General features: G+C 37.1%; 1 long non-coding RNA gene across 1 annotated transcript in view; it reads right to left on the bottom strand.

The window, feature by feature from the left end:
• Nucleotides 1–24,797: 24,797 nt before the first annotated feature.
• Nucleotides 24,798–27,843, bottom strand: part of LOC309843342 — an 87,540-nt gene continuing 84,494 nt past the window's right edge. The window contains exon 8 of the long non-coding RNA XR_014300079.1: nt 24,798–25,198. This is a non-coding gene — a long non-coding RNA (uncharacterized lncRNA). The remainder of the gene's footprint in view (nt 25,199–27,843) is intronic.

Genomic DNA, 27,843 nt, shown 5'->3' with positions numbered 1-27,843 from the left:
GAACATGTGTATGTCCTAGAAGTACAATCAGTGATGTAGACTTGGACTAAAACATAACCCTGGGAGCAGAAGGGTTGTTTCACTTTCATGTTGGTAGTATTGGGATCTTCAGTGGAGGGAGAAGAGCGCTATTTGCCTGCCCATCTCTGGGACACTTTAGTGAAGACAATGTGACATTGTATTGGTAGAATTTCCTAGTCTGGAAGAGACTTTGGGACTATTGATCTGGCAAGGGTGGTGATAGGGACGAAATGAAAATAGAGCTGCCTCAATCTTCTTAAGATAAGGAGGAGATTCACAATATCTGGTCTCTGCTTTAGAGCACTGGGTTAGTAGTCTACTCACTTTTCAATGATTAGGCCATAATACCATTTTCATAAAAATGTCCCATTCCTCATATTTTCAAGCTGCAATTAATGCACTTGTTTAGTGAAGTCCAACTGCACTTTTTAAGCTAATACTTAAAAAAATACTGCCTACATTCTAGTTAGTTTTGTAGACATCCGTGCCAAGGGTCAGCAAATTTTCTGTAGAGGGCCAGAGAGTAAATATTATCGGTCTTATATGCATAAATATATGCAGTCTTTGTCATAACTACTCAACTCTGCCTTTGTAGCACAAAAACAACCAGAGACTACATGAGCAAGTGGCTGTATACAAATAAAACCTTATTTATGAAACCACATAGCAGGTCAGATTTGGACCATAAGTTTATAGACTGTTGATCCCTGATCTATGCCAGTAGTCTAAACTCATTGTAAAACTGTGCTTTACAATTCTTTGTAAACGGTATCAGGTACATAATAATATTTAAAATATGGCCTCTCTATTTGACTTTGAATTAAAATGCCAGCTATTACTCACTAGCTTTGGGACTGTGAGCAAGTCATTTAACTGCTCTGTACCTGATGGTTTTTCTCATGGTTTTCATGACAATTTCATTATGACAATAATGAAACCTGCTCCAGAGAGTTATTATGAAGGTCAAGTGAAATAATCCCTTTAATTCACTAGCACATGTTAAATACCCAGTAAGTATCAGCCATTAATATCTTTTACAGTGTGAATGTTTAGTTGATAGTTGTTACATAAATACATAATGAGATACTAATTTCATGTTTCAATTTTATCTGCAATGGATCAACATTATTTGAAGATAATGAATATGAAAAAATATTTATTAAAATATGTTAAGAAAAGACATGCTTACAAATCTAAACATGTATAAAAATTTAGTTAACTATAATCACCTTGAACAACAAAAAATGTTTTTGAAAAGATTGTAAAGATATGAAAGGAGAGATAGAAAACAGAAAAGGCCAGTGCTTAATTTCATGGGAGTAAACAAAATCAATTCTGGAATTTATCATTTTTTTAAAAATTAAAATATCAATAAGTTAATTCAATCAGAAATAATAAATACAATTTTTAAAAAACAAATCAATGCCAGAATTTTCGATTATTTAATAAAGCTAAAAGATTAATAGATGAGTAGCTTTACCAAATCAATTTCTATGTTTATTTTAATAAAAATGTTGATATTTTGTCATAATTATTATTTATATTGAGCATTATGTCTCACCAAATTAACAAAAATTGATATACATGAAAGCTTGCTGCATAAAAGAGAAGCAAGATGAGGAGAATGTTCAAATCATGTTCAGTGAAAGAGGGATTTTTAAAAGGGAATTGTTCTCATAACTACATACATCAAAAAAAATAAGTTAGTACTATACATAAGGCATCCAACCTTAAGAAGTACTGTGATGGTTAGGTTCCCTTTGTCTCCCTCCCCAGACATTCTGCACTCTTCTCTGCTCTTTCTGTGATTAGGTGGTCAGGGTCTTATGGATTGCTTCCTCTGGGCCCCCTTACCTTTTGGCTTCTCGTTTGTGGGGCCAATGGGAGGAACCATCAGGAAGTCAGAAAGCCAAGTGAGAGAGGCCATAATGTCTTCTTGTTACTGCCCCCGTGTGTTTGGTGGCTGTATCTCTGGTAGATCCTGTGCCTCTCACAGCTTCAGAATCCTATTCTCCAGTCTCACAGCCCCTCCTTTATGTCTTCTTCCCTCTCACTGGGTGTTGGTCTTGCTCTCCCTAGCCCTGATCCTCTCATACTTAGGGGTGGTGATGGCTTCTTGCTGCTGTTAGTTTCTTGCACCTGGCATTCTTTATTTGTTCCCTTACCTTGCCCATACTTGTTCAATAGGTAGTCTTTCACTTACATCTGACTCCGGCTGATATGAGAGAGACCTCTTAAGGATACCAGTGTTTTAGCAAAAGTAAAATTTAGAGAGCTAAGAAGGAAGTCTACATTAACTAAATGCATTTTAAGCTAATATGCTGCAAAATATTTATTGGGGAGGTTAATTGGGAAGCAAAACTGAAACAAAAACCCTGGAAAGTAGCAGTAACAACCTTTTAAAATTTATATCTGGTAAAATGAAGCTGCAGGCCATGGATAAGCAAGAAGAGTCACTGTTATGTATGAGCTAAGATGTAAAGTCCGTCTAAATATTTCACTCTAAAGTTTGGTCACAGGCATACCTCAATCAGTTCAAACCCCTCTCTGTCCTTGGGCAACACTCTTGGGCAAGATTTCCACCAAAAAATGGCTGCTCCCTAGGGACCAAACCCTTCCTCCTGGCTCTGTCAATATCTCTGTTTTATCATCTCTGTCATGAGATTGCACATTCTCTTCTCTTTAGGCTGCTTTGAGGCTTCCCCAAACCACTTTAGTGCAGGTCTGTTTTGAGTTCTGCTTTCCTCTGTCTTCTGAAGCTATAGTACTCTCCTCCCCACTGCCCAGTCTTAGCTACCAGAACGCTGACTGCCAACTTGCAAGATCCCACCCCTTACATACACACACACACACACTCACCCAGAAGGGAAATTCGAATAACCTTTTTAAAAACATCTATTGAAAAGGTGTGAATACAAATGTTCTTTTCAGTGCTGAGAGGGAGAAGTAATGAATCTGTGGATTTCAGGAAGCAAACTTGAAATATAACTGTATCTTCTCAATGATTTTCTTCTCCGGATTCCATTTATTAGAGCAGAAGCCCTCAAATTCTTTTCTTCATGTAACTCCTACAATAATTTTTGAAACACTGTGTACCCTCTTGCACAATTTAAGCTGACATGAAAATTTTTTTTTTTTTTTAATTTTTTTATTTTTTTTATTTTTATTTTATTTTATTTTATTTTTTTTTTTATTTATTTTTTATTTTCAGCATAACAGTATTCATTATTTTTCACCACACCCAGTGCTCCATGCAATTCGTGCCCTTTATAATACCCACCACCTAGTACCCCAAACTCCCACCCCCCACCCCTTCAAAATCCTCAGATTGTTTTTCAGAGTCCATAGTCTCTCATGGTTCACCTCCCCTTCCAATTTCCCCCAACTCCCTTCTCCTCTCTAACTCCCCATGTCCTCCATGCTATTTGTTATGCTCCACAAATAAGTGAAACCATATGATAATTGACTCTCTCTGCTTGACTTATTTCACTCAGCATAATAATCTCTTCCAGTCCCGTCCATGCTGCTACAAAAGTTGGGTATTTGTCCTTTCTTTTTTTTTTTTTTTTTTTTTTTTTTTTTTATAAACATATATTTTTATCCCCAGGGGTACAGGTCTGTGAATCACCAGGTTTACACACTTCACAGCACTCACCAAAGCACATACCCTCCCCAATGTCCATAATCCCACCCCCTTCTCCCAAACCCCCTCCCCCCAGCAGCCCTCAGTTTGTTTTGTGAGATTAAGAGTCACTTATGGTTTGTCTCCCTCCCAATCCCATCTTGTTTCATTGATTCTTCTCCTACCCACTTAAGCCTCCATGTTGCATCACCACTTCCTCATATCAGGGAGATCATATGATAGTTGTTTTCTCTGCTTGACTTATTTCGCTAAGCATGATACGCTCTAGTTCCATCCATGTTGTCGCAAATGGCAAGATTTCATTTCTTTTGATGGCTGCATAGTATTCCATTGTGTATATATACCACATCTTCTTGATCCATTCATCTGTGGATGGACATCTAGGTTCTTTCCATAGTTTGGCTATTGTGGACATTGCTGCTATAAACATTCGGGTGCATGTGCCCCTTTGGATCACTACCTTTGTATCTTTAGGGTAAATACCCAATAGTGCAATTGCTGGGTCATAGGGCAGTTCTATTTTCAACATTCTGAGGAACCTCCATGCTGTTTTCCAGAGAGGTTGCACCAGCTTGCATTCCCACCAACAGTGTAGGAGGGTTCCCCTTTCTCCACATCCTCGCCAGCATCTGTCATTTCCTGACTTGTTGATTTTAGCCATTCTGACTGGTGTGAGGTGATATCTCATTGTGGTTTTGATTTGTATTTCCCTGATGCCGAGTGATATGGAGCACTTTTTCATGTGTCTGTTGGCCATCTGGATGTCTTCTTTGCAGAAATGTCTGTTCATGTCCTCTGCCCATTTCTTGATTGGATTATTTGTTCTTTGGGTGTTGAGTTTGCTAAGTTCTTTATAGATTCTGGACACTAGTCCTTTATCTGATATGTCGTTTGCAAATATCTTCTCCCATTCTGTCAGTTGTCTTTTGATTTTGTTAACTGTTTCCTTTGCTGTGCAAAAGCTTTTGATCTTGATGAAATCCCAATAGTTCATTTTTTCCCTTGCTTCCCTTGCCTTTTGCGTTGTTCCTAGGAAGATGTTGCTGCGGCAGAGGTCGAAGAGGTTGCTGCCTGTGTTCTCCTCAAGGATTTTGATGGATTCCTTTCGCACATTGAGGTCCTTCATCCATTTTGAGTCTATTTTTGTGTGTGGTGTAAGGAAATGGTCCAATTTCATTTTTCTGCATGTGGCTGTCCAATTTTCCCAGCACCATTTATTGAAGAGGCTGTCTTTTTTCCATTGGACATTCTTTCCTGCTTTGTCGAAGATGAGTTGACCATAGATTTGAGGGTCTATTTCTGGGCTCTCTACTCTATTCCATTGATCTATGTGTCTGTTTTTGTGCCAGTACCATGCTGTCTTGATGATGACAGCTTTGTAATAGAGCTTGAAGTCCGGAATTGTGATGCCACCAACGTTGGCTTTTTTTTTCAATATCCCTTTGGCTATTCGAGGTCTTTTCTGGTTCCATATAAATTTTAGCATTATTTGTTCCATTTCTTTGAAAAAGATGGATGGTACTTTGATAGGAATTGCATTAAATGTGTAGATTGCTTTAGGTAGCATAGACATTTTCACAATATTTATTCTTCCAATCCAGGAGCATGGAACATTTTTCCATTTCTTTGTGTCTTCCTCAATTTCTTTCATGAGTACTTTATAGTTTTCTGAGTATAGATTCTGTGTCTCTTTGGTTAGGTTTATTCCTAGGTATCTTATGGTTTTGGATGCAATTGTAAATGGGATTGACTCCTTAATATCTCTTTCTTCTGTCTTGCTGTTGGTGTAGAGAAATGCAACTGATTTCTGTGCATTGATTTTATATCCTGACACTTTACTGAATTCCTGTATAAGTTCTAGCAGTTTTGGAGTGGAGTCTTTTGGGTTTTCCACATATAGTATCATATCATCTGCGAAGAGTGATAATTTGACTTCTTCTTTGCCAATTTGGATGCCTTTAATTTCCTTTTGTTGTCTGATTGCTGAGGCTAGGACCTCTAGTACTATGTTGAATAGCAGTGGTGATAATGGACATCCCTGCCGTGTTCCTGACCTTAGTGGAAAAGCTTTCAGTTTTTCTCCATTGAGAATGATATTTGCGGTGGGTTTTTCATAGATGGCTTTGATGATATTGAGGTATGTGCCCTCTATCCCTACACTTTGAAGAGTTTTGATCAGGAAGGGATGCTGTACTTTGTCAAATGCTTTTTCAGCATCTATTGAGAGTATCATATGGTTCTTGTTCTTTCTTTTATTGATGTGTTGTATCACATTGACTGATTTGCGGATGTTGAACCAACCTTGCAGCCCTGGAATAAATCCCACTTGGTCGTGGTGAATAATCTTTTTAATGTACTGTTGAATCCTATTGGCTAGTATTTTGTTGAGTATTTTCGCATCTGTGTTCATCAAGGATATCGGTCTATAGCTCTCTTTTTTGGTGGGATCCTTGTCTGGTTTTGGGATCAAGGTGATGCTGGCCTCATAAAATGAGTTTGGAAGTTTTCCTTCCATTTCTATTTTTTGGAACAGTTTCAGGAGAATAGGAATTAGTTCTTCTTTAAATGTTTGGTAGAATTCCCCCGGGAAGCCATCTGGCCCTGGGCTTTTGTTTGTTTGGAGATTTTTAATGACTGTTTCAATCTCCTTACTGGTTATGGGTCTGTTCAGGCTTTCTATTTCTTCCTGGTTCAGTTGTGGTAGTTTATATGTTTCTAGGAATGCATCCATTTCTTCCAGATTGTCAAATTTATTGCCGTAGAGTTGCTCATAGTATGTTCTTATAATAGTTTGTATTTCTTTGGTGTTAGTTGTGATCTCTCCTCTTTCATTCATGATTTTATTTATTTCGGTCCTTTCTCTTTTCTTTTTGATAAGTCGGGCCAGGGGTTTATCAATTTTATTAATTCTTTCAAAGAACCAGCTCCTACTTTCGTTGATTTTTTCTATTGTTTTTTTGGTTTCTATTTCATTGATTTCTGCTCTGATCTTTATGATTTCTCTTCTCCTGCTGGGCTTAGGGTTTCTTTCTTGTTCTTTCTCCAGCTCCTTTAGGTGTAGGGTTAGGTTGTGTACCTGAGACCTTTCTTGTTTCTTGAGAAAGGCTTGTACCGCTATATATTTTCCTCTCAGGACTGCCTTTATTGTGTCCCACAGATTTTGAACTGTTGTATTTTCATTATCATTTGTTTCCATGATTTTTTTCAATTCTTCTTTAATTTCCCGGTTGACCCATTCATTCTTTAGAAGGATACTGTTTAGTCTCCATGTATTTGGGTTCTTTCCAAACTTCCTTTTGTGGTTGAGTTCTAGCTTTAGAGCATTGTGGTCTGAAAATATGCAGGGAATGATCCCAATCTTTTGATACCGGTTGAGTCCTGATTTAGGACCGAGGATGTGATCTATTCTAGAGAATGTTCCATGTGCACTAGAGAAGAATGTGTATTCTGTTGCTTTGGGATGAAATGTTCTGAATATATCTGTGATGTCCATCTGGTCCAGTGTGTCGTTTAAGGCCTTTATTTCCTTGCTGATCTTTTGCTTGGATGACCTGTCCATTTCAGTGAGGGGAGTGTTAAAGTCCCCTACTATTATTGTATTGTTGTTGATGTGTTTCTTTGATTTTGTTATTAATTGGTTTATATAGTTGGCTGCTCCCACGTTGGGGGCATAGATATTTAGAATTGTTAAATCTTCTTGTTGGACAGACCCTTTGAGTATGATATAGTGTCCTTCCTCCTCTCTTATTATAGTCTTTGGCTTAAAATCTAATTGATCTGATATAAGGATTGCCACTCCTGCTTTCTTCTGATGTCCATTAGCATGGTAAATTCTTTTCCACCCCCTCACTTTAAATCTGGAGGTGTCTTCGGGCTTAAAATGAGTTTCTTGGAGGCAACATATAGATGGGTTTTGTTTTTGTATCCATTCTGATACCCTGTGTCTTTTGACAGGGGCATTTAGCCCATTCACATTTAGGGTAACTATTGAGAGATATGAATTTAGTGCCATTGTATTGCCTGTAAGGTGACTGTTATTGTATATGGTCTCTGTTCCTTTCTGATCTACCACTTGTAGGCTCTCTCTTTGCTTAGAGGACCCCTTTCAATATTTCCTGTAGAGCTGGTTTGGTATTTGCAAATTCTTTCAGTTGTTGTTTGTCCTGGAAGCTTTTAATCTCTCCTTCTATTTTCAATGATAGCCTAGCTGGATATAGTATTCTGGGCTGCATGTTTTTCTCGTTTAGTGCTCTAAAAATATCATGCCAGCTCTTTCTGGCCTGCCAGGTCTCTGTGGATAAGTCAGCTGCCAATCTAATATTTTTACCATTGTATGTTACAGACTTCTTTTCCCGGGCTGCTTTCAGGATTTTCTCTTTGTCACTGAGACTTGTAAATTTTACTATTAGGTGACGGGGTGTGGGCCTATTCTTATTGATTTTGAGGGGCGTTCTCTGAACCTCCTGAATTTTGATGCTCGTTCCCTTTGCCATATTGGGGAAATTCTCCCCAATAATTCTCTCCAGTATACCTTCTGCTCCCCTCTCTCTTTCTTCTTCTTCTGGAATCCCAATTATTCTAATGTTGTTTCGTCTTATGGTGTCACTTAATTCTCGAATTCTCCCCTCGTGGTCCAGTAGCTGTTTGTCCCTCTTTTGCTCAGCTTCTTTATTCTCTGTCATTTGGTCTTCTATATCACTAATTCTTTCTTCTGCCTCATTTATCCTAGCAGTTAGAGCCTCCATTTTTGATTGCACCTCATTAATAGCTTTTTTGATTTCAACTTGGTTAGATTTTAGTTCTTTTATTTCTCCAGAAAGGGCTTTTATATCTCTCGAGAGGGTTTCTCTAATATCTTCCATGCCTTTTTCGAGCCCGGCTAGAACCTTGAGAATTGTCATTCTGAACTCTAGATCTGACATATTACCGATGTCTGTATTGATTAGGTCCCTAGCCTTTGGTACTGCCTCTTGTTCTTTTTTTTGCGTTGAATTTTTACGTCTTGTCATTTTGGCCAGATAAGAGTAAATGAAGGGGCAAGTAAAATACTAAAAGGGTGGCAACAACCCCAGGAAAATATGCTTTAACTAAATTAGAAGAGATCCAAAATCGTGAGTGGGGAGAAAGGGGATAAAAAGAGGTTCAAAAAGGAAGAAAGAAAAAAAAAAGAAAAGAAAAAAAATTTTTTTAAAAAAAGAAAACACCTGAGAAAAATGTAAAAAAGAAAAAATATATATATTAGATAAACTAGTAAAAAATCGTTAAAAAAGAAAAAGGTAACAGTTAAAAAAAAAAAAAATTTACCCGAAGGCGAGAAGAAAAAGAAAAAAAGAAAAAAAAAAATGAAAAAGAAAAAATTAAATTAACTGCAAGACTAAAAAAAAATCACAGGAAAAAAGCCATGAGTTCCGTGCTTTGCTTTCTCCTCCTCTGGAATTCTGCTGCTCTCCTTGGTATTGAAACCGCACTCCTTGGTAGGTGAACTTGGTCTCGGCTGGATTTCTTGTTGATCTTCTGGGGGAGGGGCCTGTTGTAGTGATTCTCAAGTGTTTTTGCCCCAGGCGGAATTACACCGCCCTTACCCGGGGCCGGGGTGAGTAATCCGCTCGGGTTTGCTTTCAGGAGCTTTTGTTCCCTGAGCGCTTTCCGTAGAGTTCCGGAGGACGGGAACACAAATGGCGGCCTCCTGGTCTCCGGCCCGGAGGAGCCGAGAGCCCAGGGCCCCACTCCTCAGTGCGCCCTCAGAGAACAGCGCCCAGTTACTCCCGTCTGCCTGACCTCCGGCCGCGCTCCGAGCTTACCGAGCCTGTGATCGGTTCAAGGTAACACCGAGCTGTGAGCTCACTGTCGGCTCTGTCTCTGCAGCCGGCTTTCCCGTTCCAATACCCGCAAGCTCTGCGACACTCAGACACCCCCGATCCTTCTGTGACCCTGCGGGACCTGAGGCCACGCTGACCCCGCGTGGGCTTCGCCCCGGTTTAGCCTCTGGACTGATGTCCCTCAGCGGAACAGACTTTTAAAAGTCCTGATTTTGTGCGCGGTTGCTCCGCCGCTTGCCGGGAGCCGGCCCCTCCCCCCGGGGTCTATCTTCCCGTCGCTTTGGATTCACTTCTCCGCCGGTCCTACCTTTCAGAAAGTGGTTGTTTTTCTGTTTCCAGAATTGCTGTTCTTCTTCTCTTCGGTCTGCCGATGGATTTTCAGGTGTTTGCAATCTTTAGATAAGCTATCTAGCTGATCTCCGGCTAGCTGAAGCAGTCTCAGCTTGCTACTTCTCCGCCATCTTGACTCCTCCTCCTCCGAAAATTTTTTTATTATAAGTTTAAATAAGTTCATTTCTTGATAGTGAGAATTCATTGTAACTGGAATAAATATTTCTTAATACAAGTTGATAAAATATATATTAAGTATATAATTAAATAAAGCTCACCAAGTCTGACAGAAATCTTATAAAATTTTATGTTTTATTTAATATATTCTAAAATACAGGCAAATCCAGACTTACAGAAGGATAAACTATTTGAAAAGACTATTACAATTATAAGAATGTTCAGAACACAAGATCCAGCAAGTGTCTTTAGGGTCAGGCAGAAAAGGGCTTTTATTTCACAGGGAGGAATAAACCAGGCTAGAAAGAACCTGAATTGGACAGTTGATCAGGGAATATTGCCCTTTGTGATCAGTTGGGGGAGGAGTCATTACAAGAAGCTTTTCTTTATTCTGATACTGGCTCAAGCTGAGGGTGGGTCAAAGTTCAAGGTCCAATGTGGAGAAGAGAAGTTAAACTATAGAAGTTTGGTCAGGTTAGCTTAATAATCATTTTATTCTGATGGTTTCAAGAGGACAAAAAGTTCAGACAGTCATTTGTGAGGCAAAGAATGGAAATTTGGAGGGTCTGTTTCTGACTCATGCTAGGAAAACAAAGGGATTATCCATAACAGTTATCTAAGTCATATGTGAAAGAGCAATTCTTGGCAGTAAACTGTTTCCCAGAACACAGAGGACGGCAGATTTCTTTCACCATAGCTGTTTTCTAGAATTCCAAGGCTCTGATAAAGTTCAGCATTTTCTGTAAAACATTCCTGTTATGTTGATAAGACTAAATGTCATTAATCTATATTGTTATGAATTCAGAGCACCCCAATATGGGCCAACATATGCCAAGGAAACTATAGGAAGTGCTATTAATTTAAGGTTCCTTGAGTTTTTTTGAGGGGACACCCCCTAACCAGTACATCCATATATCTCATCTTGGGGGGCTCTGGGAGATTTTGTGTTCCGTGGCAATGTACCACACTGCCATTTAGAATGAATGTGGGCTCTGCCTTCCTTCTGTAAAGTGGGAGAACTACTTAAAGCAATTCATGCCCGATTACCCCAGGAAAGTCTTGGTGTAACTATCTCTTAGTGTAATAAATATTATTTTAGACTACCAATGATTTTGCCGAGTAAAATTTAGTTCATATATTTGTTATTATTCTTTAATTTCAAAAACATCAGATGATGGAATAGACAATAATAAAGGTGTTTCCTGTAACTATGCCTCATTCTTTTAAGGAACACCTAGCAATAGCTCATGGGACATTGGAGATGTATATTGTACTGCAAAAACCTCTCTGTTAGACATGGTTATTGAGACCTTAGAAGACAGTCATAACTAACTTCTGGAAATCTAATTTTATATATTCATTGCAGTGGGCAATGAAAATAAGAGAGGAAGGATCAGTGATGTGTACTTTACCTATTTAGATAAATTTTTCATTGGTTATCTTTTCTAACATATTCTGTCTTGGAAGAATAGAATATCCAATCCATTTTCAAATGAAAAAAATCAGGTTCACAAAGGTTTTCAATTTTCTCATGGTAGTCAGAGTTAGTGGAAGAACCAAGGCTCCACACAGTTCTGAGTTACCCCAAATTCTTTTCCCAAATCTTACACACTATGCTTTCTACTTTAAAAATTGCTATATTTGGCCATCTGGATGTCTTCTTTGCAGAAATGTCTGTTCATGTCCTCTGCCCATTTCTTGATTGGATTATTTGTTCTTTGGGTGTTGAGTTTGCTAAGTTCTTTATAGATTCTGGACACTAGTCCTTTATCTGATATGTCGTTTGCAAATATCTTCTCCCATTCTGTCAGTTGTCTTTTGATTTTGTTAACTGTTTCCTTTGCTGTGCAAAAGCTTTTGATCTTGATGAAATCCCAATAGTTCATTTTTTCCCTTGCTTCCCTTGCCTTTTGCGTTGTTCCTAGGAAGATGTTGCTGCGGCAGAGGTCGAAGAGGTTGCTGCCTGTGTTCTCCTCAAGGATTTTGATGGATTCCTTTCGCACATTGAGGTCCTTCATCCATTTTGAGTCTATTTTTGTGTGTGGTGTAAGGAAATGGTCCAATTTCATTTTTCTGCATGTGGCTGTCCAATTTTCCCAGCACCATTTATTGAAGAGGCTGTCTTTTTTCCATTGGACATTCTTTCCTGCTTTGTCGAAGATGAGTTGACCATAGATTTGAGGGTCTATTTCTGGGCTCTCTATTCTGTTCCATTGATCTATGTGTCTGTTTTTGTGCCAGTACCATGCTGTCTTGATGATGACAGCTTTGTAATAGAGCTTGAAGTCCGGAATTGTGATGCCACCAACGTTGGCTTTCTTTTTCAATATCCCTTTGGCTATTCGAGGTCTTTTCTGGTTCCATATAAATTTTAGCATTATTTGTTCCATTTCTTTGAAAAAGATGGATGGTACTTTGATAGGAATTGCATTAAATGTGTAGATTGCTTTAGGTAGCATAGACATTTTCACAATATTTATTCTTCCAATCCAGGAGCATGGAACATTTTTCCATTTCTTTGTGTCTTCCTCAATTTCTTTCATGAGTACTTTATAGTTTTCTGAGTATAGATTCTGTGTCTCTTTGGTTAGGTTTATTCCTAGGTATCTTATGGTTTTGGATGCAATTGTAAATGGGATTGACTCCTTAATATCTCTTTCTTTTGTCTTGCTGTTGGTGTAGAGAAATGCAACTGATTTCTGTGCATTGATTTTATATCCTGACACTTTACTCAATTCCTGTACAAGTTCTAGCAGTTTTGGAGTGGAGTCTTTTGGGTTTTCCACATATAGTATCATATCATCTGCGAAGAGTGATAATTTGACTTCTTCTTTGCCGATTTGGATGCCTTTAATTTCCTTTTGTTGTCTGAGTGCTCCATATCACTCGGCATCAGGGAAATACAAATCAAAACCACAATGAGATATCACCTCACACCAGTCAGAATGGCTAAAATAAACAAGTCAGGAAATGACAGATGCTGGCGAGGATGCGGAGAAAGGGGAACCCTCCTACATTGTTGGTGGGAATGCAAGCTGGTGCAGCCACTCTGGAAAACAGCATGGAGGTTCCTCAGAATGTTGAAAATAGAACTGCCGTATGACCCAGCAATTGCACTATTGGGTATTTACCCTAAAGATACAAACGTAGTGATCCAAAGGGGCACATGCACCCGAATGTTTATAGCAGCAATGTCCACAATAGCGAAACTATGGAAAGAACCTAGATGTCCATCAACAGATGAATGGATCATGAAGATGTGGTATATATACACAATGGAATACTATGCAGCCATCAAAAGAAATTAAATCTTGCCATTTGCGACAACATGGATGGAACTAGAGCGAATCATGCTTAGCGAAATAAGTCAAGCAGAGAAAGACAACTATCATATGATCTCCCTGATATGAGGAAGTGGAGATGCAACATGGGGGGTTGAGGGGGTAGGAGAAGAATAAATGACACAAGATGGGATTGGGAGGGAGACAAACCATAAGTGACTCTTAATCTCACAAAACAAACTGAGGGTTGCTGGGGGGAGGGGGTTTGGGAGAAGAGGGTGGGATTATGGACATTGGGGAGGGTATGTGCTATGGTGAGTGCTGTGAAGTGTGTAAACCTGGTGATTCACAGACCTGTACCCCTGGGGATAAAAATATATGTTTATAAAAAATAAAAAATTATAAAAAAAAATAAAATAAAAATGGGCATATTTTCAGACCAAAAAAAAAAAAAAAACAAAAAGAAATTGCTAAATTTGGAAGCAAAGCACCTTGGTAAGATCTGTTTCTGCCATTGCCCCTGTATCATCCAAAGGAATGCCATGAAACTCTAAAATATGGTTTTCTTGTTCATATAAAGGAAATAGTATTACATATCTCACGTAGGGTTGAGAAAGGAAAATGAGAAAAAGTGTAAATGCTTTGCAAACTCTACAAATGTTAGATATTGTGATGAATCATGAATGTTTTCCAATGATCTTGACCACATCTGGTTTCCCAAATACTTAAATAAAGAGGGTCTTCCATCCTCTCCCCTCCTCACACAGAAAAAGAAAATTTTGTTTGGCTTTACAAAAACAAAAACGAAACAAAACAAAACTCTTTAAAGAGCAGCTGAATTTAAAATACCATTTAATGTATAACCATTGGGTTTGTACACAATTTACCAGGAACGTATCAATTTTACATAAAGGGAAAGTACATAACGTAAGGCCCCAAATAAATGATTTTCTCTATATCCAGCCTAAGACACCTAATAAACTTAGCAGTTTATTATAAGAAAAAATCAGGCAAAATCGGGGAGACAGACCTGATGACATAAAATAAACCCTTATGTCCTTGATAGTCATAGTTGGTCCTTTTCATGGTCAAATCCTAAATTTTTAAAGGTTTTATGGAATGACCTGTCAGATATCAGGTTGTCTTCAATTATCATTCTTATTTACAACACTCAGTTCCAATGGTTTCACTGATGTTGAATGGACTACATTATGTAACCAAATGCTAACGTAATTTCAAAGTGCAAGCATTACAATGCCAAAGTGGTTGCCTTACAAATTATATCCTAAAGAAAAATACAAAAGACTGGTATTTAAATTTTATCATATCTAAAACTATTTTTAGACATCTATCCTGTATTTCACAACAGGGAGAACAAAATAATTTCAAGAACATATTCTTTTTTTTTTCCTAAAGATTTTATTTATTTATTGGACAGAAATCACAAGTAGGCAGAGAGTCAGGCAGAGAGAGAGTAGAGGAAGCAGACTCCCTGCTGAGCAGAGAGCCTGATGTGGGGCTCCATCCCAGGACCCTGGATCATGACCTGAGCTGAAGGCAGAGGATTTAACCTACTGAGCCACCCAGGTGCCCCCCAAGAACATATTCTTAATAGAATGTTACAGTGCAAGAAATTTTATATTTATTTGCTGTGTTTAAACTATTGCAGTTAAAAAAAAAAAAGTTTGCAGTTTGGCATAGTGAAAAGGGAGCTGAATTTGGTATCAACACACCTAATTCAAATCTGACCCTATCACCCCACCCTCTTTGATCTTCATTTTTTTTTTCTTTTATAAGTTGTATGCTACATTAAGATGACCCTGAAGCAACTGTAAATAGGAAAAATAATGTTGCTTCTGAGAATGAGACTTTAAAACTAACACACTATAGTTCAGACCAAAGACCCATGTGGCATCTAAAGACAGAATGATTTCCATTGTAAATTCACAAACTTGTACTTGAGGTTATACTTCAGTGTTCTTAGTGAATTGGTTATTCCATCCTGAGTATTTTTAGCCGTAGACCTACAAAAGTGATTATCATACTCTTATGAATCATACAAATTTAGCAAAATAATGACAGTGTGAAGGTCCTCTTGGGTTCCTCTTTGTGCATTGCAACACCTAATTTGATCTCTATAACCAAGGGAAAACATATTTCACTCATCAGTGGAGAAATACAGAGGACCAGTCCCACCAACTATGCACTCTATTCCTAATCTTTAAACGCCAGCATAAAATGGGCCTCTTGACCTTCTCCCTGCCCACAGCATATCAACATACTCACTTCAAATCTTCATTATCCTTCGGCCAATCTTCTGTTAGCATGTGGAGCTATCGCTGTCTCTACATCATGAGCATAAAGATTCAGCCCATTCTCAAGTATTTCAAAACTATACAATGTTGAGATATTTCATTGATTTCTAGTATAGGTAGAAACCTTAAAAATAATTCAGTATCAGATTCTTGTATTACATGTGACAGGAAAAGAGTGGGAGAACATTTAAAATCAAGTCATTATAGAAATAAATAAATGGGCATAAATGGCTGCTGAAGGACTTCTTAAGAACAGGAAGGCCCAATAATCAATCATAAGTGGTGTGTTGTTGAAACCTAAATCCTCTCTTCTCTCTCAATGTATTCACTAAATTCTGCTCTACACAACAAGATCTTTTCTTTTTCTTCTTTTTTTTTTTTTTTTCTGCATTTATTTGTTGGTCTTCTTTGGGGGTGGGTAATTGTGTAAGTTTGTTTTTGGACTGTAATTATGGTTATTTTGTGATAAAAAGACAAATGGACTGAGTTTCATGTCTGGTTCATTGTAGAACAGTGACAGTTCAGAAAGACTGGTAGATAATTACAGATAAGCAGGTAAACAGGATTTAAAGGACAATGTAAGCTACTTTATCCTCCCCAAAATATCAAGAAAGAATAATAGCCAATAGCTTAGTGGAGCCCTTCATAATCCATTTGGTTCTATAACAAAATACCATAGACTAGGTAGCTTACAGGCAACAGAAATTTATTTCTCACAGTTCTGGAGGTTGGGAAGTCCAAGGACAGGGTGACAGTGAGGGTCTTATGAGGGCCCTCTTCTGGGTTGCAGACTACATGTCTCATCGTTTCATGGTGGATGGGAGGAGTTGAATTTCTGGGACCTCTTCATAATGGCACTAACTCCATTCATGAGGGCTCTATCTTCATTCTCTCATCACTTCCAGAAGGTCACATTTCCCAGTATCCTTCCCTTTGGCATTAGGATTTCAGCAAATGAATTTAGGGGAACACAAGCATTCAGACTCTAACAAACCCAATTTGACCATATCTCATTTGAATCTTAAAGGTCAGGGTATTTCTGGTTGCATCTGGATTGTATAAAATGGAGAAATTGAGACCGAAATTGTTCCAGTGGGTTGCCTAGGATTGCCCAGCACAATTCAGGTTTGCTGATTCTCATGGCTTTTCTCCATTATAAGCAGCTGATTTTAACCTCACGCTGGTCATTTGCAGCCTCAGGAGTATAGCTGTCTGCATATCGCTCACAGGTACTTGAAATACTAGCTTGAAATGCTACCTTAAAATGCTATTTGGGCCCCAGAACTGAGGCAAAGCCAGAGGGCGCTGAAATGCCTTCTTCCTTCAAACCCGTGAGTCATAACCACCACAGATCCACAAGCTTATGAACATTTTAAATAACCATGGCCTGAGGTGCCTGACATGCTGGCCTTGTTGCTCAACTCCACAGTTTCCTTTGATGATGAAAGTATAGTAGGGATCTCTTAAGGCTGAAATGCATACCAACAGGAGCCTGACTCTCCCTTCTTCCCTTCATGCTCTGCTGCTAGTAGTTGTTTTCCTCATGATCCCTTGGATTATATGGCCACTCCCACCAAAAATGTGGGCCCCCTGGCCTTGGACCAGGCTCAGGTCTAGGTTTAGATTTACTTGATGAACACCAAATTATTTCCAGAAATAGGGGGATTTTTGTTTGGTACATACTCCGCACGTAATGCATATAGCTGCTCAGAGAAAATATTTATTGTGCCCAACTCACTTGAGTTCTTGCTATGTGATATGGTATTGTTGGCCTCCTGGGGGTTAGGGAGGCAAAAGCTGAACTCCTGAAGCTCCATGACAGGAGACAGTTTTGTTTCGTGGATCAAGGAGTTCCAGAGCTGAGAATACGTTTGTTTCCCAGATCAAGGGCAAGCACTGCAGGTGCTCAGGAGTAAAATCCTACAAAGGCTGTGACTCTGAGCACTCCTGCTGCCTGCTTCTGTATATTGAGCCTTAAAGGAATACAGAAACAAACTAAACACATTTTATTGGGTAGAATTTACACCAAGCTCCTGAGAATTGAGAAAGGGAGTAAATAACATTTTCCTTCTTTATTATGTTGGCTGCCTCTTATGAACTACCTCGTAGAAAGTGAGACAAGTACACAATCAAGTTCCAAGTAAATAACATCATTAATTCAAATGGAATAAAGTGTGAAACATGACCCAATCCAAACTATTATATAGTTTTTTCAAAATTAGAATGATCTCATGTGAAAGTGACAGGAATGTGCTATAATTTAGAAATAGATGAATCATCCAGTGTTCCCAGGATAACATTTTTATGTGCTGATGAAATCTATGTAATATATCTTCTTTAAAAAAAAATAAACCTTCTGCCCATAAAATACCTTTATAAGAGTTTACTGAGTTTAGCAGAAATTGCGGCTAATGTCTGGAGTGCCTATTAAAGTGCAGGTCATTTGTTTAATAGTGATTATAGAGCATATTATTAAAAATGTGCATTTATAAAATGTTAACAATTCTAGCTTTATACAGGACCACATAGAAAATAAAACTTTTCAATTGTGAAGATTATATACCCAGTAAAATATTTATTATTGAACAATGTATTGTTAACTGTGTTGACTACTCTTCAGTAAGGTGCTACATAAATGAAAAATTAACCACTGTCAAATAGAAAATAGTTTAAAGTCCTGAAGTGAATTCCTGTGCATACAAAATAGCTCTGTCCTGGGCAATGTAATGGGGAAATACTTCAGTGAAGAAGACACCATAGTAGAATGCTTGACAGCAAAACAAAACCAAGACCAGCACTGGAATTGCTAAATTAAGGAGCTACATGCAAATGTGGGCTGGTTTGAATTAAAGATGTCGAAGGGCGCATGCGGAGTCTGGGAGACTAGGAAATTTCCCTGACATTGTAACTGCATCTCAGCAGTCTGAGGCAGAAGTGTGCTGCTGTTGTGTTGTGAAATTTGAGAGAGAGAATAAACTTCCAGATTAAAATTTCTTTTCATATTTAGAGAATTAAAAAAAAATTGATTGCCTTACTCACTCTGTGCTTTAGAAACATCTCTGGTGAAATCACCCTTCAGTCTGAAATGTTACTGTATAGAGATTACATTTTTAGTGTTAATCAGAACATTTCACTCAAACAGTAATCTTGGAATTTTTTCTCCTCATTGATTTTGTTTCTTTCTTTCTCAAAAACTCAGTGTTAGCAGACTTCCTTTTAGACTTTTGAGAAATGACGATTTCTCTCTTGTGTATTCTGGGACTGATTTTTAAAAAAATAGCTACCTCACTTTGCTGTCTGCTTCAAACACTTAAATGGGAGCCAAAAGTACCAAATTTTCATCTTCCTGCTACTGAAGTCGCCTAAGACATTGAGGTGAGTTAGAATCCAACAGGGAAGGAAATCTCACCGTCCAGAAATGGCCTAGTTTTTTCCTGGGAGGGCTTCATTAAGTTGTTGAACCCATCTTCTGAGTTTCTGCCAAAGCACAGTACCTGAAGCACTGACCAAGGTAACTCAGTTCTTGACTCTTAAGGCAAGCTTGAAATTGAGTTGCATAGGATTTTTTGCTGTGAACCTCATTTCATAGGTACCTCTCACTGTGTAAGCCTCATTCACATGTGAACCAGTTGGACAATACTGGAAGCTGCAATAACTTCTGCACATCCACATTCTTCATTCAGAACATATCAAAACTGTAAACTAACTGTCCATTACCTTAGAGGACTTGAAAGACTGAGCAATCACTCATATTCTCCTCTTATTCAAAAGTTGTCACCATACTGTAAAAGGGTCTTTATATAGTGTAAAGATCATACAAAGTCAAGATAAAGAGTACTTTGAAGAGTGTTTTCTTGGTGACGGTTTCTTGGAGTTAATTACGTATATCCCATTGAGGCTAGACTATGAACTACTCGAGTGCAAGTAAGATGTTCTAATTCATTTCTGTTGAATGTACTTGGTCAGTAGTGAGCATTCAATAAATATTTGTTGAAAGAACAAAGAATGAATGGATGAATGTACATTGTTACCTCCTCCTATATTCTCCAAGTTAATAGTAGAGATTATCATCTTGGGAGTGCAACCTTGAAAGGTAGGGGGAAGGGGATTAAAATAAATAGCTCGTATCTCCTTTTGAAGAAAAATTTAGAAGAATTTGTGCTGTCCTAGAAATGGGGTCCAGGGACTTTATGGACAATGATACATCTGAACAAAATGATTTCTTTATCCTGGAAACATGTGAAAGAGATTGTGGAAAACATGGTTCTAAGATCTTGTCAAATTTGGTGTTTTGCCAAATGCTTATCATCTTTAACCATCACTTGACTGTCTTGCAAAGTTGGGATTCTCTTCCCACTCCTTACAAAGGGAGCAGTTTGCAATTCAAATGAAATTATCTACTTATGCTTATATGGCAACAGGCCAATTTCATGTAGCAACTATATATACATATATGTGTGTATATATATATATATACACACACACACTTTCCAAAGGCATAGCCAAGACCCCCCTCCTTTTTTTTCCACTCAAACTACAAAATACAGAATTGAGAGCTTAGAGGAAACTCTTACATTTTAGTCGTTTCAGAATCCTAGCAAGTATATACTCTCTCTTTCTCTTTTAAACAAAACAAACATAAAACAACACAACAGTGGGAAATTATTTCCTTGACTTGTTACTGGGGCAGACGGTCCTAAAAAAAAAAAAAAAAAAAAAAAAAAATCCCAATAAATGAAGAAACCAAGTTGAAATCTGGCCTCTTAATGAACCTGTAAGAGTTGATGACAAGTTTTCTGATATAATACATTACATAAAATCAGTGGTTGCTATTCTTAGTTTGTCCTACAGGGAACAGCATTAGGATTACTTGCTAAAACATCAGTTGCACCAAGCTTCCGATAAACTCCATTATAAGCTACAGACATAAAAACTTAAGCATAAAGTAAAAAGAAACTGGGATAAAGAGCTAGGTTACTATACTGTTGCAAGCCCAATTAACTTTTGTTTTCTATTTATTGAAGAAAGACTCTGTGAATCATTGCTTTTGCCCTATGTTAAAAACTTGTATCAGGCTTTCCATAGTATGGAGAAAAATACTCCCATTTTGTAAAATAAGGAGCTTGTATTAGATTCACCTTTCTTGTCTAAATATTTTCTGTTATTTCACGAAATCCCTTAAAAATCAACTGTTTTCTTCTTCCATACAAATGAATTCCAAGATGACAATTACCTGTGATACTAGTGTCCAGTCTAGTTCCAGAGCAGTGTGTGTAATATATTTTTGTTGTTGCACTGAATCTGCAACAGGTCTTCCAAAAAGAAAAAGGTAAACAACGTTCCTAGCATTTTAGAATGCAATATTGCTTTTAAAATAGGATATTAGTGACCAACACACATCCTACACTTTCAGATCGCCTTTTTTCAAATATCATAGTGTAACAATGAGAACACAAAATCGCTTGTGGAAGGGAGCTTTAAGCTTCTGTGTGTACAATAGTCTTTAATCATGTAGAAAAATTATGTTAAAAATGTCCTTCTAATATTGAATAACAGCTGTGCTACACATTCTGCTAGTACTAGCAATTCATAAATTAAAATAACTGGCAATTTTGCACTAAATTTATGTCAGCAAATGCCTGGTCAATGTAGGATAGGATATTAAATCATAAACATTAAAGAAGTTTTCTTAAACAAAAGACCAGCCCCATTAATTTCAATGGTTTAAGCAAATGGTTAAATAAACTATTCGTTCAGTACATTGTGAAACACTTGTATTTTTTCTCCTTAAGAAATCTGAACAGATTAGCCTTAATTCACTATTGAAATTCCCCTGACTGCTAGATGATAGTCAGAGGGCAACAGTATATTTCAAAATTAGGCAAGCCCCTGTGTATCCCAGATACAATGTCTCACAAGTTTTGCTTTTAAGAGGCTGCTATAGATGAAAGCAGCCGCTGACTTATGTGTTTATTTCTAAATGTATGGTGTTTACTAAAAGTAATGTTCTATTGTGCTGTCTTTGCACAATTCTGTGCTAACATTTATTTCCATAGGAAGGATCAGTACACCTCTGCTCCTGCCTTTTTTTGTGATTAGTAGTACAAAGGACAATCTTCCAAAAAGTTTGTACATATGCATGGTCTAATTTTGACGGAAGAGAATAAAATAAATGGGCGTGGGGGAGGGTGGAGAGAAACTCTCATGGAAATACAGCAGAAATGACCTGTTCTGCAAAGACAAGTCTTACACAAAGAACCATCCATGAGACAAATTCTGATTATCATAAGTAGAAATCCTAAAAGGAGGCAGTCTTCTGTAATTCTGGTTGAAAATGACACATTAAATTCAAGCAGAAAAGAGTTTAAGTTGACTTCAGACTTCTTCAAAGCCACATTCAATGTCAGAAAAAAAGGGAGTCATTTCTGTAAGGTTCTGAGAGAGTGTGTGGCCCAAAATATTAGACCCAGACAATATATAAGTCAAGTGAAGTGGCAACCAAAACTATTCTTAAACATGATTCTGTATTTCTTCTATAATGAAAAACAAAATCAGAAGTCCTATATTCTCTGCAGAGATCTGATGAACACTTCTTATGTAAGCTACTCAGACCTCAAGAGTTAAACTCAACTCAACACCTCAGAATGGAGAAGCCACCATAAAAGAACTGGAACAGGAATCATTTGAATAAAATCAATAGTAATTATAGTTATAAAGGTAAACATATACTTACTAATAAAAACATAATATGCAATTTAATAGGTATTAAGTATTATAAAATATGACTAATAAAAAAAATTTGAGAGATGGAGAGAAACTGGGAGCAAGTATACAGCTAATACCTTTATCTCTCATAGCCAAAGAATTGATACTGACCAAAGTTGAAACATGTAGGTAGAGATAGCAACTTCAATGCTTATTTTTCTCAGTTTCTTAGTATTAAAGAACTCTATTATGAAATACTGTCTTTCAAAACAAATATTTTTTTGAAGTTTAGCTATCCTTTATCTCTTATGAAAATTTTCTTTGTTAAACTCAAGTACATAACAATGTAATTATTTTGTTTAGAATAGTAGTTTGATGCTATTTTGAAATAGTTGCCTCTTTGTCTACCTCACCAATCATCCATCCAACCTATAGCTATAGCTCATAGAGTCGTTGCCTGGGATCATGCCTGTAATAGAGAAAAAATTAGAAGAAAATTTTTACTTTTTTCTTCTGTAATTTTCTATTGGGATTTTGGTAACAAAACAGTAAACAATATATTGTTTATTAAGCAAAATAGTCATTCTCTTGAAAAAAAGGAAAAATCATGTAAAAAATCTATAGAGCCATTCACTAGCACCTCAGTAATAAAGTCCCTTGCTTTCTATAACCCAAGCTGACTTAATTGGCCATTACCTACTTTGAATTCATGATAGAGCTCATCTTAATGCACATTCTCCACCAGGTTATCATATTTTGAATTTAAGAAGTTTGCTTTTTAATTTATCAATTTATATTTTTATAAAAGTTATATTATAGGAAGATAGACAAAGGATTTAAATAATATAATAAAAAGCAGCCATCTCCCATCTCACTTCTCCTCACTTTTAGTCCTGGTACCCAGAGCAATTCCTCTTAACTTTCATTATTTGGGATTTTCTTTCTTATTCACCCCCCACCCTGCCTTTTTCCCCTAGTTTTAGACATGTCTATTGATTTATTCTCAAAACAGATGAGAAAATAGTTCATATATATTACTTCCTCCTTCCCTAATTTATGACCAATCTCTATAGTTTTTATCATTATTATTAGTATCTCCACTGGTCATATCTTTACTCCAAAACAACATAATTCAAAGTTTATTTGTTCTTCAGTCTTGGTCAGTGTTCACACACACTTGGTATGATTCCAAAAGTAGAATTCTCTTCTTCCTCCTCTTATACACTTCCTTTTTTTTTTTTTTTTACCACTTCCATTTTTGTTATGTCTATCAAAAGTACTTTGACTTTTATGTTGTCAAAGTTAGTAATACTACCATTCTGGGTTTTGTTTGCTTATTTTTTTTTCTAGTTATTTTGCATATAAATTTTAGAAGCATCATTTCAATTTCCACAAATAAAGCACACTGGGTTTCTTTGACTCTGTAGATTAATTTTCTCAACAGTGTTTTTTGGACTTGGGATAAAGATACATACTTTTTGAAATAGTCTTAGGAATTGAATAATTTTTTAAAAGATTTATTTATTTGAGACAGGAAACATGAATAGGAGGGTTAGAGGGAGAGGGAGAAGGAACCTGAAGCCAACTCCTTGCTGAGTTCAGGGCTCCATCTCAGGACCTGAGCTGAAACCAAGAGTCAGATGCCTAACTGACTGTGCCATCCAGGTGCCCCAGGAATTGAATAATTTTTGTGCTAGTGTAGGATTTATTTATTTTATTTTCTAATTGTTTACTGCTGGCATAAAGGACACATGACTTTTGTAAATTGATCTTGAACTTGTGAACCTGTGAATTTCTCCTTGTTTGTAGATTTCCTTGGATTCTCTATGTATATATCACATCATCTACAAGTAAAAACACTTCTACTTCTTCCTTTCTTATGTTCATATATTTTACTTCTTTTCTTACTTTAACACACTGACTAGGACCTCCAATATAATGGTGAGTAGCAGTGGTGATAGCAGAAATATTTGTTGTGTTTATGATCTTAGGCAGAGTACTCTCAGTATTTTATCATTAAATATACTATTGGTTGCAGGATTTTAGTAAATATTATAAAGCTGAAATTGAAAAAACAATCTCCTTTATTTAAGTGGATTTGAATGTTACTTTTTCCTGTATCAATTGAGACATTTATATTTTTTCTTTTATCTTTGGTGAATTATACTTACTCATTTTTTAAAGGCTCATCTTTTTTTCTTTTTATCATGTTATGCTAGTCACCATACAATTCATTAGTTTTTGATGTAGTGTTCTAAGATTCATTGTTTACATATAACACCCAGAGCTCCATGCAATACATGCCCTCCTTAATACCCATCACCAGGCTCACCCATCCCCCACCCCCTTAAAACCCTCAATTTGTTTCTCGGAGTCCATAGTCTCTCACGGTTCATCTCCCCCTCTGATTACCCCCACTCCACTTTTCCATTCCTTCTCTAATATCCTCCATGTTATTTCTTAATGTTCCACAAGTAAGTGAAACCACATGATAATTGACTTTCTCAGCTTGATTTATTTTACTCAGCATAATCTCCTCCAATTCCATCTATGTTGATGCAGAAGTTGGGTATTTATCTTTTCTGATGGCTGAGTAATATTGCATTGTATGTATGGACCACATCTTCTTTATCCATTCGTCTGTTAAAGGGCGTCTCAGATCTTTCCTCAGTTTGGCTGTTATGGACATTGCTGCTATCAACATTGGGGTACATATGGCTCTTCTTTTCACTATGTCTGTATCTTTGGTGTAAATACCCAGTAGTGCAATTGCCTCAACATGAGACAGGAATCCATCAAAATCCTAGAGGAGAATATAGGCAGTAACACCTTCAACATCAGCCTCAGCAACTTTTCTTTCTTTTTTTTTTTTTTTCTTTTTTCTCAGCAACCTCTTTCAAGCCACATCTCCAAAGGCAAGGGAAACAAAAGCAAAAATGAACTTTGGGGACTACATCAAGATCAAAAGCTTCTGCACAGCAAAAGAAACAGTCAGTAAAACAAAGGGGCAGCCCACGGAATGGGAGAAAATATTCGCAAATGACACTACTGACAAAGGGCTGATATCCAAGATCCATAAAGAACTTCTGAAACTCAACACCCAAAAAACAGATAAGTCAAAAAATGGGTAGAAGACATGAACAGACACTTCTCTAATGAAGATATACAAATGGCTACCAGACACCTGAAAGAGTGTTCATCATCAGTCATCAAGAAAATTCAAATCAAAACCACATTGAGATACCACCTTACACCAGTTAGAATGGCAAATATTAATGAGGCAGTAAACAACAAATGTTGGAGAGGATGTGGAGAAAGGGGAACCTTCTTGCACTGTTGGTGGGAATGCAAGTTGGTGGAGCCATTTTGGACAACCGTGTGGCGATTCCTCAAAAAATTAAAATTAGAGCTACCTTATGACCCAGCAAAGGCTTCTTATGTTACATTCATAAAAAGTCTATCTTGGTCAGATTGATTTTTCCATTTTTGCAGAACTGAAATTTACTGGCTAATATATTTGTGATTTTTTGTTTCTATGTTCATGAAGGATATTGTTCTATACTTTTCTTGTAATTTCTTTTTTGGGGTTTTGGTATTTGGTTTATGTTGGCCTCTTTTGCAAAGAATTTTGCAAGGGGGAGAATATTTCTTTTTTAAACCTTGATAAAATTCCCAAGTAAAGACATGTTAATCTGTAATTCCTGCCTTCCTATGGGTTACCTGTATATTTCTTAGAATTCTTTACCGATAGTGCTTTTTTGAGTGTACCTCTTAGTGTTTGTTCTACATTATATTACATAACGTATCACAGTCTACAGGTGTTTTCACTGTACCAGTTTGAGTGAAATATAGAAAACTTACCTCCCTTTACATTCTTTTATCCTTCTCTGTTCATAATGTAGTTGTCTGAAATAATTCCTCTAAATCCATTCAGAGTCACATTAGACAGTGTTATGATTGTTTGGTTTAAACATCAAGCCTAATTTAGAAAATTTAGGAGAGAAGGAAAAACTAAAGTATTCACTTGTATTTTGCTTCTAGTGCTATTTCTTCTTCCTGACATTGCAAGGTTCCTCTTTCACTGCTTCCTTTCTCTTTTAAGAACTTCTTTTCACCATTATTTTAGGATAGATATACTGGCGGCAGATTCTCTTAGTTTTCCTCTATCTGAGAATTGTTGATTTTCCTTTCACTTTTAAAGAACATATTTGATGGGTATAAAGATTCTGGGCTGATGGGCTTTTCTTTCAGAAGTTGAAAAAATATTGTGCCACTGTCTTCTGCCTTCTGTGGTTTCTGAGAGGAATCCTCAGTTGTTCAAATTGCTTTTACCCTGTATTACCTACAGGTGTCATTTTTCTCTGGCTTCTTTCAAAATGTTTTCTTTGTCTTTAATTTTCAAAATTTGATGATGTGTCTTATCATGGGTATCTTTGAATTCATCCTGTTGGGGGTTCTCTCAGCTTCTTGAATCTTTATGTCTGTGTCTTTTGCCAAATGCACAGTTTTTCAGCCATTATTTTGTCAAATATTTTTTCAACCTCATCCTCTTACTTTTCTCCTCCCAGTACTCCAATGACACAAAATTTATATCTTTTGCTATAATCCCACAGATCCTTGAAGGTGTGTTGTTGTTGTTGTTGTTGTTGTTGTGTGTGTGTGTGTGCAGTTTTTTTTTTCTCTTTGTTTACTTGGGTAAATTCTATGTTCTACATTTTTTTCCCTCTGTCCCCTTTAACCTAATGTTGAGCCCATCCTTTGAGTCTTTTATTTCAATTATTGTATTTGTCAGTTTCAAATTTTCCTTTTGGTCCTTCTTTATATCTTCCATTTTCTTGTTGGATTTTCTTTGTTGAGGCTTTGAATTTTTTTTTACTTGTTTCATATGTATTTATAAAAGCTCACTGAAGTTTTGTGGGTTTTTATTGATTTTGTTTTTGTTTTTACTCATGACTGCCTTAAAATCATTGTCAGATAATTCTAACAACCTATTATTTCACTGCTGGAATCAATTGTTTGTCTTTTTCATTCAGTTTGAGATGTGTTTGGTGTTTGGTATGAATGATATTTGATTGACATCTGTACAATTTTGCACTGTGTTCTGAGATTCTAGATCTTATCAAAACCTTCTGTTTTACATGGATTTTTCTAACATCCAAGTGGGGGTTGGAGGTGGGAGTGGCACTGCCTCATTACTACCCAGAGGACCTGAGGTCTGCATTCTACACTGAACCTTGGCTGACACTCCTGAAGGTGGGAAGTTCCTTGTTAGTACTAGGCAGTTGTGGAAAGTTGAGATCCCTGTGTTGCCTCATTACCACCTGATGTAGTGAACAGCCTGATTCAACCACAGGCTTCCTTTGACACCACCCAAGTTGTGGGGGGAATCCTCATTACTGCCTGGTCCAGGTGAAAATCCAGTCTCCATGTTTTACCTTCTCTAAAACCACTCTCAGAGGATGCCACATTGCAGCCTCAGCCCCCATTCAGCTTTGTTGGCATGGCTGGATTTGGGCCCCTGTATTTTCTGTGCTCTTTGATTGGAGGGGGTG

Source organism: Mustela nivalis, assembly GCF_964662115.1.
Source record: "Mustela nivalis genome assembly, chromosome: 10".
In the NCBI taxonomy this organism is placed as follows: Eukaryota; Metazoa; Chordata; class Mammalia; order Carnivora; family Mustelidae; genus Mustela; species Mustela nivalis.
Note: the sequence above shows the minus strand (reverse complement) of the source record. Positions and strands in the feature narration are given on the sequence as shown.